Below are 15,664 nucleotides of genomic sequence, written 5' to 3' on the forward strand. Positions count from 1 at the left end.
TTCCATCCCAGATATTTCCAAGGCGCAATTTCTTGTATTTTTGAGGCACTAATTTCCATTCCTGCTTTTTGAACTTCTGCGATCACACAATCGCGGACTCTCTGCAACTCCGGTTTTGTTGGTGCTGCGATGAGCAAATCATCCATGTAATGAACAATTTTTGTTTTCGGATGTTTCTCCCACGCTGGACGCAAAGCTTGAGCCACATACCATTGGCAAATGGTCGGAGAATTTTTGAGACCCTGTGGAAGAACGGTCCAATGGTACCTTTGCAGGGGTTCCTCCCTGTTAAAACTTGGGACGGAAAATGCAAAACGTGGAGCATCATCTGGATGAAGCGGAATGCTGAAAAAACAGTCCTTGAGATCGATGATGACAAGCGACCAATCTCTCGGGATCATTGAGAGAGATGGAAGTCCCTGCTGGAGCGGCCCCATATCCTCGATGACCTCGTTGATCTTCCTGAGATCGTGAAGCAGCCTCCAAGATCCTGAAGTTTTCTTGTGAATGACAAACACTGGGGAATTCCATGGGCTATTTGTTGGTTTGATGTGTCCCTTCTGCAGCTGTTCCTGGACTAACTTTTTCAATGCACTCAATTTCTTTCGTTCAAGGGGCCACTGATCCACCCAAACAGGATCATTGGTTTTCCAAGTCAATTTTAAAGTGGTGAGTGCCACAGTGACCCCTGTTAAAAATCCAATTCCAATCTCAGTCCCCACTGTGCTAAGAGGTCTCTTCCCCACACTGTAATGGGTTTTTGCACGATGAAAGGACGAATGATTGCTGTTTTTCTTCCTGGACCTGTGACGACGATTGCGTTCTCACTCTGCATGCATAGAGAACTTCCTCCTATGCCTGCGAGAGAACCCAAAGGTACGGCCAAGTCCCATTCCTGGGGCCAAAAAATGTATGAAATAACTGTGACGTCTGCCCCTGTGTCGAGCATCCCTGTAATGACGACTGTCTTTTCGTTGCAAGTCAACCGACAAGTAACGATGGGTCGGTCTCGGCTCAAATGTTTCACCCAGGATGCATGTACTTCCGCTTGATCACTAGAAAAGAAGCCTTGCCTGTCAAGCACTGGCATAATTTGTTTTTCTGCATGGGACGGCAAAGCCATGGCTTGGGCTATCGGTGTATTTTTTGGAATTGTCAAAGGTGGTTGAAGGGCTTTTGCCGTGACCATCAGCTCCTCTTTGTAGTTTGCTGAAATCAAGGATGGATAAACAACAAGTCCAAGAATACTGCTTCTGTCCCTGGCCATTATCAAAAAATCTTGCCTTTTCCAGGAAGCCCCAGTTACACCCGTGGGTATCACTGTGTGGCTGTTGTCCAAAAAACACGTCAATTTGGTGGTTGCCAGCACACATTGGAATCCGGGTGGTACCAAGTCTGGGTCGCTGGGGATTTTGGAGATTGTTCTGCTGAGGGGATCTGCTTGTTCTTCCCCGAGGATTGCTCCTGCTGGTTTTGCGTCACCGCCATGATTTGTGTCGGAGCGCGCTGGCGATGATTCGCGCTCTTTTTCCCGTTTCCCGAACGCGGTAGAGGTCTTCCGTCCACATCTGTCTGCGAATGGCATTCACTCGCAAGATGCCTTCCTCTCCTGCATCGGGGACAAAGATCTGATGGTTTATTAAATTTTGCAAATTGTGGGCAATTCTTTTTAATATGTCCTTGTGCCCCACATCCAAAACATCGCCTCCCTGTGTTGCCACTGTTCTTTGTGTAATCTGCAAGAACCTCCTTGACACTGTTCTTAATCTGCTCTCCTAACTCTTCTTTCACGATGGATGCTACATGTTGTGGTGTCCCCACCTTGCTGCATGCCTCTATTATGTCTGCCAAGGTGGCCTGATGTGGCATCAGGCTGATGATCCGCCTGCATTCCGGGTTGGCATTGGAAAACGCAAGGCTTTTGATCAAATGTGGTTTCGCCCCCTCTTCGACTACTTGTCGTTCCACTGCTTGGGAAAGACGATCCACAAATGAGGAGAATGGCTCCGAAGGACCCTGCTTGATCTCCGTGTAGATGCTGTCCTGGACTCCTGCCGGAGCAATCTGTAGGATTGCTCTCCGTGCCGCCTCCTTGATGTCGCTGAGCACGTTCCGTGGGAGCCTCACCGCTAGTTGAATCGGGTCGTCTTCGGGAGGATCACCAGCAAGCTGCACCATGGTGAGGTTCGCGTTTGGTCCGCCCTGGTATCTGGCTCTCAGCTCCTCCAGGGATCTCCTCCATGCCTTTTGTCATACAAGAGCCTGGGTGTCTGTAAGAACTGATGTTGCAAGATATTTAAGATCATAGGGTGTTAAATCATACATACCAAAGATGCTCTTCAACATTTGTTTGAAGTACGGTGATGACAACCCGTTGTCTCGGATGGCTTTAGCTAAGTCTTTGATCGCACCACGATCCAGGCGTTCCCACCTTGGGTTTTGTCCCTGAGCATCATAGCTCACTGGCATCATGATGTTTCCCGAGCCCTGCAACAAACCCTTTTCCTTTTCTAATTCTGCTCGAATGTCCTGCCAGTCTAGCTTTGCGTTCGGTAAAGCTGGAAATTTTGTGGGTACTTGCCTGTAGAGTGGAGTTATTTGTTGTGATTGAGGCTTTGGTGCAGCAGAACTCACCGACATCTGTGGCATCTGCAAGGCTGAGGGCTGGGTGCTTGCGGATGAGAATGGAACGTCTGCTGCAGAGGAAAACACACGGCTACCCTGTATTGTTTGAGAAATTTTCGAAAGATGAGTCAGCAGCTCTGAATGTGACTCCAAGGCTGTGGTCAGATACTGTAAAAGAAACTCAACAACTCCTTTTGATATTATAATTGACTCTCCCTGACGTGAGGAATCAGCAGACCTTAATGTTGGAATTGTCCAGACTGGGATACCCTCCGAAGCAGTAATACATACAGTATCATCCTGTTGCTGCGCCTCAGCAGGAGTGTCCTGAGTCTCATGTCGTTCTGGAATCAGCGGAGGTTCCCGCTGTCGTGCAGGTGTAGTCTTCCTCGCCCTAGACTTCTTCTTATATAAAACTGGAAAAAAGTGTTGCAATGTTACAGACCCACCACTGGGTGGCGCGATGGCTTGGGCAACCGGCTCCGGCAAAACCTCCTGCAATATTGCAGTCCCGCCACTGGGTGGCGCTGTCGTCTGACCGGCTGAGGTCGGCACTGCAAAAGACTCGGACGTTTGTTCCCCTATCTGTATCTCTGATAAATCCCTGTGCAATTCTTGTAACAATTGATTTACACTTGCAAATCCCGCAGTCTGGGATGTCGACTCTCGCTGTATCAACTGCTTCAACTTTACAATGTCTGAGACTGGCTGGGATTGGCTGTGGGCACAGGCTGAGTGCGCATGAGTCGATTGCCATGGGAACGGTGTGGAGGCGGTGCCCTGGCAAACGTTTGCACCCTGGACATGCCCCATCTCTGCCTGTGTCACCACGGGGGTGTGGACGCTCCCGCCCCGACCCTGGTCGCGCCTCCTTGCTCTTTCCAGCGCAGCCGCGATCTCGGGAGCGCTCTCATCCTCCCCGAGACTGACGTCGCCACCTTCCCGATCCCACTCCGGCTCTGATGTATCCACCCCATACTGCCCATCACTGGGACATGCCTCTCCTGACTCTGTGCCAACGCCCACAACCCGAGCGCGTCGCTTCCGTCCCGTCTGTGCTCGTGTCGCGCCCGCCGCACGCGAGGTGCCCTCCCCCGCCCCGGCTTCTGGGTTTCGCTTCTCCACCAGACGCATGCGCGTTGCCGCTGCCGCGAGACGAGCATTTACCGTAGTTTTTCGCTCTGTCTCAGCCTGCTGCCTGGCCAACGCCGCTGCTGTGGTTTGGGAGCCTTCACCCTGTGCCTGCCGGGTGGCTGCCGCTGCGGCAGCGCGGGCTCTCGCCATGGCACGCGTCACGGGACCCTCAGGACGCACGACCGCCGCGCCCACATCCCCCGCTTTCTCACTGGTCCCCTTTGCCCTCACAGTCCCCCCCGCTCTCCCTGGCGCCGCGGGCTGTTGCAAACTGCCCGCCGCCGCTGCTGCGAGAGACGGCTCCCCCTCCTCTCTGGGTTCTACACTCCCATCTGCACCTTCCCCAGCCTGTGCTGCTACAGCCCCCCCCCCCTGTGAGTGTAGACTCGGGGTATTCCCGATCTCCTCCCTCACCGAGGGTGACAACTATCCCCGGCTGATCTGCAACCGCCTGAGGGGTTTCTGCATCGGAGGACCCTAGAGATTCTGGGGGTTCAGGGGAATCTGAGGACCTGTGGGAATCCGGGGATCCTGGGCGTGCTGGAAAATCGTCCCCTTGCTTTTCCACGGGAAGCGATTCTGCTTCCTCTTGATCTGTAGTGAAGAGAGCTGCCCCATGCTGCTGGCTGGGCAATTCTCCCGGTGCTCCTCCAGGAGCCTGAGCTATTTGGTGTAAAACAAGAGACCCCTTGCCGCGTTGTGAAAACGACTCTAACATTATTCTCGCGGAAGGTAAAAGTTTTGCGGCATTCTTATCTCTTTTTGTGGCCAGATAATGCAAATGCCTATTGATCTCTTGCCAGAAATTTGGTTCGAACAAGAGATGTGTCTCTATGTGCGGGTAATTACACCGCACCCACAACAACAGAGCCTTTAGCTCTTTTGGAGCCATCTCCACAGGATGTGTGATGCCACCCTCTGTAGGGCTGACAAAACTTGGATCTGCTCTTGGGAGTATCCCCCCCCCATGTTCTTAATCTCAACCAATCTCACCAAAAACCGAGTCAGCGAAGGTCGGTCCGGAGATGATCCTGATTACTGTGCAGCAGCTCACAGGCGAGAAATTCCAGGCGCGCTTCTGGTTTTTCTCCTCTCCGGGCTGTCCTTGGGATGATTTGTTTTTGGTGAAGGTCAGGATGTTTCATCTGGAGCTGTCCGCTCTCTCTCTCTTCGGAGTCTTCGGGGTGTGCCTGTTTCTCGGGTGGAAGTTGGAGGTCGTCTGGTAAATTAGTCTCTTGTCAGTGCCCACCCAGGGACGCCAGGTGACGGAGCCTTCCCTGGATTGGGGTGACTCCGGATGGTGGTAAAGTCTCTCCTCCAACCCGTGCCTTCAAAGAAAGACTCAGTAGTCTTCAGTCGTCCGGTCTCAAGGCAGTTTATTGCATGTTATCTCAAGGCACACAGACTCCCTGACATTGTCCCTGACTCTGTCTGTCCCCGTCTCTGGCTGTCCCCGTCTCTGGCTGTCCCCCTCTCTCCTCCCCGAAGGGAGGGTGCCATCTTTTATATCACACATTACGTATTAGGTGTTTATAGTTTTTTCCCAATGCCTACTACCTATGTTGAACAGTGACTTTCTACTCTAAACCAATCTGTGAGTGCCAACACCACCAAGAACATGGAGAATAGGAAGAAGAAAGAAGGAGGACAGGGCACGCCCAAATCCCTCCATCTTAAAACCTCTGACCCCCATGTACAAACCTCAGACCCCCCTGTACAAGGCCTAAAACCCCCCTGTACAGCACTCAAAAATCCTACCTTTCACTTTGTGACTACTTCTATTATAATATCTAAACTTTTGTGATTTCTTGTTCTTCCTGCAAGGTTGGTAAATTGTTCCATGGGTCAAGCTCAAGACCACAGGGGTCCCTGGCCGCCTGCCAGGGTCTCAGAGGCTTCTGCCCTGGGCCCAGAACATCCAAGAGTGTCTGAGGGACACCTTGGGTTCCGACATCAGGTGACATCAAGTGACCCCAAATGACCTAAGTGGACCGAAATGACCTCAAGTGACTCCGGTCAGGGCCTCATGTGACATAAGGTGGTGCTGGTCATGTCCTCAGGCAACTTCCAGTGACCCCAAATGACCTCAAGTGACCCCAGTCAGGGCCTCAGTGGACCTCAAGTGACCCCAAATGACCTCAAGTGACCCCGGTCAGCGCCTCAGATTACTTCAAGTGACCCCAGTCAGGGACTCGGAAGACCTCAAGGGACCCCAAATGACCTCAAGTGGCTCAAAATGATGTCAAGTCTCTCTGGTCAGGGCCTCAGGTGACCTCAAGTGATGCCAGCCAGGGCTTTAGGTAACCTCAAGTGACCCCAAACGACCTCTAGTGATGCCAGTCAAGGCCGCAGGTGACCTCAAGTGACCCCAGTCAGGGCCTCAGGTGGCATCAAGTGACCCCACATGACCTCAAGAGGCACCAGTCATGGCCTCAGGTGACCTCAAGTGACCCCACCCAGGGTCTCAGGTGACATCAAGTGACCCTGAATGACCACAAGTGACCCCAGTAAGGACCTCAGATGACCTCAAAGGGCCCCAAATAACCTCTAGTGACCCTGGTCAGTGCCTCAAATGACCTTGAGTGACCCCGCTCAGGGCCTCTGCTGACCTCAAGTGACCCCGGTCAGGGCCTCCGGCGATTTCGAGTGGCCCCAAATGATCTCAAGTGACTGCGGTCAGAGCCTCAGATGACTGCAAGTGACCCCGGTCAGAGCCTCAGATGACTTCACGTGACCCCAAAAGACCTCAAATAACCCCAGTCAGGGCCACAGATTAACTCAAGTGACCCCAGATGACCTCAAGTGACCCCAGTCAGGGCCTCAAATGACCTCGAGTGACCCCAAATGACCTCAGGTGACCCCGGTCAGTGCCTTAGGTGACTTAAAGTGACGACAATCAGGGCCTGAGGTGACATCAAGTGACCCCAAATGACCTCAAGTGACCCCAAATGTCGTCAAGCAACCCCGGGTCAGGGCCTCAGAGGACCTCAAGTTACCCCGGTCAGGGCCACAGATGGCCTCAAGTGACCCCAAATGACATCAAGTGACCCCAAATGGCCTCAACTTACCCTGGTCAGGGCCTCAGGTGACCTCAAGTGACCCCAAATGACCTCAAGTGACTCCAGTCAGGCCTCACATGACCTCAAGTGACCCCGGTCAGTGTCTCAGGTGACCACAAGTCACCACAAATATCCTCAACTGACCTCGGCCAGGGCCTCAGGTGACATCAAGTGACCTTGGTCAGGGCCTCAGATGACTTCAAGTGACCCCAGACTGGGACTCAGGTGACATCAAGGGACCCCAAATGACCTCAAGTAACCCTGGTCAGTGCCTCAGATGGCCTCAAGCGACCCCAAATGACCTCAAGTGGCCCGAAATTACTTCAAATGACTCTGCTCAGGGCCTCAGGTGACCTCAGGTGACTCCAGTCAGGGCCTCAGATAACCTCAAGTGACCATAAATGACTTCAAGTGACCCCAGTCAGGGTGTCAGGTGGCCTCAAGTGACCCCACTCAGGGCCTCAGGTGACGTCAGGTGTCCCTAAAACACCTCAAGGGACCCAAGTCAGGGCCTCAGATGTCCTCAAATGTCCCTAAATGACCAAAAGTGACCATGGACAGGGCCTCTGGTGACCTCAAGTGACCCCAGTCAGGGCCTCAGGTGACCTCAAGTGACTCCAGTCAAGGCCTCAGGTGACATCAAGTGACCCCAAATTACCTCAAGTGCCCCCTGTCAGGGCCTCAGTTGACACCAAGTGACACCAAATGACCTCAAGTGGCCCGAAATTACCACAAGTGACCCCAGTCAGGGCCTCAGGTGACCTCAAGTGATGCTGGTCAAGGCCTCAGGTAACCTCAAGTGACCCAAATGACCTCAAGTGACCCCAGTCAGGGCCTCACGTTGTTATGAACAGTTTCCAGGTGTTCCCCAGAGACACGGGCAGGAGCGTCATGTACCCACCGGGCAGAGGGCATGTCCCCGCCAGGCAGGAGAGGATAACAGGGCATGTAGGGCGGGATGTCCTAGCAAGCAGGAGCAGCAAGTCCCGCCAGGCAGAGGGCATGTCCCCAGCAGGCAGGACAGGATAACAGGGCAGGTAGGATGTCCATGGCAGGCATGGATGGAGGTCCCCGTCAGAGCAGATAGGGGAATGGCCCTGGAAGGCAGGGCAGGATGTCCCCGTCAGAGCAGGCAATAACCCAAGTAAGCAGAAAGGCAGGAAGGCAAGGAAGCTAAGTCTAGTAGGAGAGTAAGGCAAGGGGGCTTGGCCGGAGTTCGAGTGTAAGGCTCGGCAGGACGTTTGACCTTACCTCGGCAGGGAGACCAAGCTTCCCAAGCCTAGTAGGGTCAGGCAAGGGAGCTTGGCCGGAGTTCGAGTGTAAGGCTCGGCAGGACGTTCGACCTTACCTCGGCAGGGAGACCAAGCTTCCCAAGCCTAGTAGGAGAGTCAGGCAAGGGGGCTTGGCCGGAGTTGGAGTGTAAGGCTCGGCAGGACGTTCGACCTTACCTCGGCAGGGAGACCAAGCTTCCCAAGCCTAGTAGGAGAGTCAGGCAAGGGGGCTTGGCCGGAGTTCGAGTGTAAGGCTCGGCAGGACGTTCGACCTTACCTCGGCAGGGAGACCAAGCTTCCCAAGCCTAGTAGGGTCAGGCAAGGGGGCTTGGCCGGAGTTGGAGTGTAAGGCTCGGCAGGACGTTCGACCTTGCCTCGGCAGGGAGACCAAGCTTCCCAAACCTAGTAGGGTCAGGCAAGGGGGCTTGGCCGGAGTTGGAGTGTAAGGCTCGGCAGGACGTTCGACCTTACCTCGGCAGGGAGACCAAGCTTCCCAAGCCTAGTAGGGTCAGGCAAGGGGGCTTGGCCGGAGTTCGAGTGTAAGGCTCGGCAAGACGTTCGACCTTACCTCGGCAGGGAGACCAAGCTTCCCAAACCTAGTAGGAGAGTCAGGCAAGGGGGCTTGGCCGGAGTTCGAGTGTAAGGCTCGGCAGGACGTTCGACCTTACCTCGGCAGGGAGACCAAGCTTCCCAAGCCTAGTAGGGTCAGGCAAGGGGGCTTGGCCGGAGTTCGAGTGTAAGGCTCGGCAGGACGTTCGACCTTACCTCGGCAGGGAGACCAAGCTTCCCAAGCCTAGTAGGGTCAGGCAAGGGGGCTTGGCCGGAGTTCGAGTGTAAGGCTCGGCAGGACGTTCGACCTTACCTCGGCAGGGAGACCAAGCTTCCCAAACCTAGTAGGAGAGTCAGGCAAGGGGGCTTGGCCGGAGTTCGAGTGTAAGGCTCGGCAGGACGTTCGACCTTACCTCGGCAGGGAGACCAAGCTTCCCAAACCTAGTAGGGTCAGGCAAGGGGGCTTGGCCGGAGTTGGAGTGTAAGGCTCGGCAGGACGTTCGACCTTGCCTCGGCAGGGAGACCAAGCTTCCCAAGCCTAGTAGGGTCAGGCAAGGGGGCTTGGCCGGAGTTGGAGTGTAAGGCTCGGCAGGACGTTTGACCTTACCTCGGCAGGGAGACCAAGCTTCCCAAGCCTAGTAGGGTCAGGCAAGGGGGCTTGGCCGGAGTTCGAGTGTAAGGCTCGGCAGGACGTTCGACCTTACCTCGGCAGGGAGACCAAGCTTCCCAAACCTAGTAGGAGAGTCAGGCAAGGGGGCTTGGCCGGAGTTCGAGTGTAAGGCTCGGCAGGACGTTCGACCTTACCTCGGCAGGGAGACCAAGCTTCCCAAGCCTAGTAGGGTCAGGCAAGGGGGCTTGGCCGGAGTTGGAGTGTAAGGCTCGGCAGGACGTTCGACCTTGCCCCGGCAGGGAGACCAAGCTTCCCAAGCCTAGTAGGGTCAGGCAAGGGGGCTTGGCCGGAGTTCGAGTGTAAGGCTCGGCAGGACGTTCGACCTTACCTCGGCAGGGAGACCAAGCTTCCCAAGCCTAGTAGGGTCAGGCAAGGGGGCTTGGCCGGAGTTCGAGTGTAAGGCTCGGCAGGACGTTCGACCTTACCTCGGCAGGGAGACCAAGCTTCCCAAGCCTAGTAGGAGAGTCAGGCAAGGGGGCTTGGCCGGAGTTCGAGTGTAAGGCTCGGCAGGACGTTCGACCTTACCTCGGCAGGGAGACCAAGCTTCCCAAGCCTAGTAGGGTCAGGCAAGGGGGCTTGGCCGGAGTTCGAGTGTAAGGCTCGGCAGGACGTTCGACCTTACCTCGGCAGGGAGACCAAGCTTCCCAAGCCTAGTAGGGTCAGGCAAGGGGGCTTGGCCGGAGTTCGAGTGTAAGGCTCGGCAGGACGTTCGACCTTACCTCGGCAGGGAGACCAAGCTTCCCAAACCTAGTAGGAGAGTCAGGCAAGGGGGCTTGGCCGGAGTTCGAGTGTAAGGCTCGGCAGGACGTTCGACCTTACCTCGGCAGGGAGACCAAGCTTCCCAAGCCTAGTAGGGTCAGGCAAGGGGGCTTGGCCGGAGTTGGAGTGTAAGGCTCGGCAGGACGTTCGACCTTGCCTCGGCAGGGAGACCAAGCTTCCCAAGCCTAGTAGGGTCAGGCAAGGGGGCTTGGCCGGAGTTGGAGTGTAAGGCTCGGCAGGACGTTTGACCTTACCTCGGCAGGGAGACCAAGCTTCCCAAACCTAGTAGGAGAGTCAGGCAAGGGGGCTTGGCCGGAGTTCGAGTGTAAGGCTCGGCAGGACGTTCGACCTTACCTCGGCAGGGAGACCAAGCTTCCCAAGCCTAGTAAGAAGGTTAGGCAAAAGGCCAAGTAAGAGTTTGGGCAGGACTTAGCAGGGGTACAAGGCTAGAAAGTCCATCAAGGAGTTCAAAACTTAGGCCAAAGAGAAAAAGAACAGAAGACAATAGATAAGAGTATGACTAGTGATTGTCCTGGCCAAGAGACAATGTAAAGTGCCACGAGGGGAATTTAGTTAAAAGAGATTAAGTTTAGTCAAGTGATTCAAAATACGAAGTTGGGAGCGGTCAGATGCGCTTTAGCTGCCTGTCAGTATATTCCATTTTAGATAGAAGCACCATTTAAGGTATATTTTTTTTTTTTGTTGTTTTTGCGGCCTGAAAATGGGAAGAGGTTATAGTAAAAGAGCAAATCCTTCCAAAGCAAAGAGAATTCCCCCTAACAGCCCCTTGGGGCAACTGTTAGACTAATGGGATTCTCGGGAGATCATGAAGGATCTAGACAAGAGTAAGATGATACTTTACAGTATAGGAAGTATGCCCGAAGTTAGAATTACGGGGAGAGTGGCCGTGGTATGGAACCCAAGATCAGTGGATGTGTAATCAGAAGAGAGGGCCTTGATATAGAACAACTATCTCATGCAGCTTGCTGGCTGGAGAATTCTATAAATAATGAGACTGTGAGAATATGCAAGTTACAAAGAAATAGAGAGGAAGACAAAGGGAATAGAGAGGGGGAGACTAGAAAAATAAAGGAATGGGACCCCCTCGATTGCCTGTCCCCTTCTGCTCCTGTTACTTCCCCAACAGTTTCCCCAGTTGGTCCTTCAGCCCCTCCTATTAAGTCCCTGATTCCTTTCCCCCATTTTCCCACCTCTGTTCCATCATCCCTTCCCTTAGTTTCCTCAACCATCTCCCCAACTCCCTCTTCCCCTTCTCCAGCTGGAGTTTCCTTGCCTCCTCCCACTTGGGAGCTGAGGCCACCTTTGCCCAGGGTTGGTTCATCACCTGGCATGCCCCCTGGCCTCCAGTGTCTCTCTCCACTACTATTTCCCTGCTTGGTGCCTTAGAAAAAGGGCCGTATTGTAGCACCCGATCCAAAGCACCAAGGGTGGAGGGGCTCTTTCCCCTTAGAGGGGTTCCTATGGGTAGAGCAGCTGGGGGAGTTAGGTTTGTGGATGCACCTTTGGCAGCTTCTGAAGTCTGGGGATTTGGAAAAGAGCTAAGAAATTTAGTGGAAGACCCCGTTGGAATATCTAGCCAGTTGGACCAGTTTCTAGGGCTGAGTATTTGTACCTGGGGAGACCTGAGCTATTCTAAGCATTCTGTTCTTTCTGAGAAAGGTCCAGATGATCTGAGCAGCAGGGGTGAAGATATGGGAAAGAGAGGGTGGATTGGGGCCCCCAGGGAACCAGGGAATGCCCTTGGTGGACCCCAACTGGAGTCCCAGCCAACAAGAAGGTAGGCAAAACATGAGAGACTATAGGTCCCTCATGATAAGAGGGATCAAAGAGTATCCCTAGGGGAAGCAACACGAAATTGGCCTTTGATGGTACTCAGGAGAAGGATGAGACCCCGGCAATTTGGCTTAACCAACTAAAACGAAATTTCCAGTTATATTCAAATATAGACCCAGATAGCCCAGAGGGTCAAGTCCTCTTAAAGGTCTAGTTTGCCACCAAATCCTGACCCGATATTAGACAAAAACCAGAAAAGATAGAGGACTGGCAAGCAAAGAACATCAATGAGTTGCTCAAAGAAGCCCTAAGAATGTATTTAAGTGGGAAAGTAATCACAGCAGCAGCAGCTATCCTGATAAAAGAAGCCCAAAAATTGATCCTGCAAGGGAAAATTAAAGTACAAACATATACTAGTGATCGTAGATCACCTCACTCACTGGGTGGAGGCTTTCCCAACCAAAAAGGAAACTGCAGGAAGTTGCAAGAATAATCTTAGAAAACATCATACCACGATATGGGCTAGTCAATAACATTGACTTGGACCAAGGTCCACATTTTGTCGCTCAAACTTTACATCAAGTAACAAAAGCCCTGGGGATAAGGTGGAGGTTGCACACCCCATGGCATCCTCAAAGCTCTAGAAGGGTGGAAAGGATGAATAGAACTCTTAAAAATGTGTTAACTAAATTAATTGAAGAAACAAAGATGAATTGGCTCAGGTGTTTACCTCTCGCTCTCTTGCTCATCAGAACCAGACCTTGGTCTGACACAGGGGTCTCTCCCTATGAAATAATGTTTGGACTCCTTTTTTTTTAATCACCCCTTTCAGTACAGCAGATTATCTGGAAGGGGAGGCAGAAATATTTAGAGGTCATAGGAAAATCCCTAGAAGGCCTCCGAAAGAAGGGGTATCTCTCCCAAACTTCCCCTCTGGACGCCAATGCCCACATCAGTCCTGGGGATTGGGTGTTGATAAAGTCCTGGTACACTACCACTCCATTAACCCCCAAATTCGAAGGACCTTTCCAGGTACTACTCACCACACACACTGCGGTATGGACCTAAGAAAAAGGCTGGACCCATGTCACCAGAGTTAAAGGACCAGTGCCACCCCCAGACGCCAGACCAGACCCAACAGTGTCACCCGCCTCCTCTTGTGCATGGACAGTAATTAAGAAACCAGAGGACTTAAAATTAACTTTAAAGAAGACTTGCTAGAGGCTGATATACAGTAAGGTGTTAATAACTGTTTCTGAGTTAAAGTACCATAGAAAAGGTTTAAGTACTTGGTAATTGTTTAATAAGACTATGTGTCCTTTAGCCAAAGGAGTTACCTAAAAAAAAAAAAAAAACAAACCTTGGTTTCTAAAGAACACTAGAATTACCCTCAGGCCTGAGTAAAAGCATACAAAAGCCAAAAGAAGTTAGCCCTCAAAAGCCAAAGACTGTAAGTTGATGCGGGCTTAAGCCCGATCAAAGAAGTAGAGGAGGGATTTGTTATGAACAGTTTCCAGGTGTTCCCCAGAGACACGGGCAGGGCTTTCCTAGTTCCCATAGCAACACTAAAAGAAAACAACTAACTCTAGCTAAGTACCGATATTGAAATGCTAATTAGCTAATTGCTCTGTTTGTTTTCTCTAAACTACCTGGCCTCCCACCCCTCCACGCTGCCATTCTGGGACTAACATGCAAATAAAAACCCCTTAGGATCATGGGAGTATTTTTAGGAGATAAAAATGAATATAAATCAAAAACTGAACACAATAGAGGAGTCTAGATAAATGCCCTAGCTGAGGAAGAGGGAAACACATCCCCTGACTGGCTTTTAACCGTCGCCATCACCTAAGAGAGAACAGACTATATTAGGCTCTGAGAAGCAGGGAGATAGAGACAGAGAGCCCTGGTGCTGCCACCATGGAAGGAGCGGGGACAGCTGTTGTTCTGGACTTCAGCAACAGACTCTGCACACCACGCCTCCTCATCCTCGGGCCACTGGTGTGCCACAAGGAAAGGAGAAAGGACAGCTGCTGCTCGGGACTCCAGTGACCGACTCTGCACGCCGCCTTCCTTTCGGCTGCCTGGGAAAGCTACGACCACGGGGGCGAGCTCTGCGTCGAGCCCCCTGCCCAGCTGATCTTTTTAATAAAGAGCTGAACATTAATAAAGGCATTAGCCCTGTTCATTTCAACGTGACCTCAAGTGACTTCAGTCACGGCCTCAGGTGACCTCAAGTGATGCCGGTCAGAGCCTCAGGTAACCTCAAGTGACCCCAAATGAACTCAAGTGACCCCAGTCAGGGCCTCAGAGGACCTCAAGTGACGCTAAAGGACCTCAAGTGACCCAAGTCAGGGCCTCAGAAGTCCTCAAAAGTCCCAAAATGACCTTTAATGACCATGGACAGGGCCTCTGGTGACCTCAAGCGACCCCGGTCAGGGCCTCAGAGGACCTCAAGTGACATCAAATGACCGCAAGTGACCCCAGTCAGTGACGCAGATGACCTCAAGTGAAACCGATCAGGGCCTCAGGCAACCTCGAGTCACGCCAGTCAGGGCCTCAGGAGAACTCAAGTGACACCAAAACACCTCAAGTGACCCAGGTCAGAGCCTCAGATGACCTCAAGTGACCCCAAATGACCTCAAGTGACCCCAGTCAGGGCCTCAAATGACCTCGAGTGACCCCGGTCAGGGCGTTAGGTGGCCTCAAGTGACCCCAAATGACCTCAAGTGACCCCATCAGTGATGCAGATGACCTCAAGTGACCCCAGGACAGGGCCTCAGGTGACCTCAAGTGACCCCTGTCAGGGCCTCAGGTGACATTAAGTGACCCGAAATGAACTCAAGTGACTGCAGTCAGGGCCTCAGGAGAACTCCAGTGACCCCAAATGACCTCGAATTACCCTGGTCAGGGCGCCAAGTGACCTCCAGTGACCCTAAATGACCTCAAGTGATCTCGGTCAGAGCCTCTGATGACTTCAAGTGACCACAGTCAGGGCCTCAGGTGAAATCAAGTGACGCCAAATGACCTCAAGTGGCCCAAAATGACCTCAAGTGACCCCAGTCAGGGCCTCAGGTGACCTCATGTGATGCCGGTCAGCACCTCAGTTAACCTCAAGTGACCATAAATGAACCCAAGTGACCCTAAATGACCTCAAGTGACCCTGGTCAGGGCCTCAGAAGACCTCAAATGTCCCCAAATGACCGCAAGTGACCCCGGTCAGGGCTTCAGATGACCTCAAGTGACCCCTGTCAGGGCCTCAGGTAACCTTAAGTGACCCCAAATGACCTCAATTTACCCCGGTCAGGGCCTCAGATGACTTCGAGTGACCACAGTCAGGGCCGCAGGTGACATCAAGTGACCCCAAATGACCTCAAGTGGCCCGAAATGACCTCAAGTGACTCCGGTCAGGGCCTCAGGTGACCTCAAGTGATGCCGGTCAGGGCCTCAGGTAACCTCAAGTGACCCAAATGACCTCAAGTGACCACAGTCAGGGCCTCACGTGACCTCAAGTGACTCCAGTCAGGGCCTCAGGTGACATCAAGTGATGCCGGTCAGGGCCTCAGGTAACCTCAAGTGACCCAAATTACGTCTAGTGCCCCCAGTCAGGGCCTCAGGTGGCCTCAAGTGACCCCAAATGACCTCAAGTGGCCCCGATCAGGGCCCTAGAATAACCTCAAGTGAACCATGTCAGGTCCTCAGAGGACCGCAAGTGATTTCAAGTGACCTCAAGTGACCCCGGTCAGTGCTGCAGATGACCTCAAGTGACGTCGGTCAGGGCCTCAAATGACCTCGAGTGACCCCGG

This window comes from Vidua macroura, chromosome 9 (genome assembly GCF_024509145.1).
Source record: "Vidua macroura isolate BioBank_ID:100142 chromosome 9, ASM2450914v1, whole genome shotgun sequence".
In the NCBI taxonomy this organism is placed as follows: domain Eukaryota; kingdom Metazoa; phylum Chordata; class Aves; order Passeriformes; family Viduidae; genus Vidua; species Vidua macroura.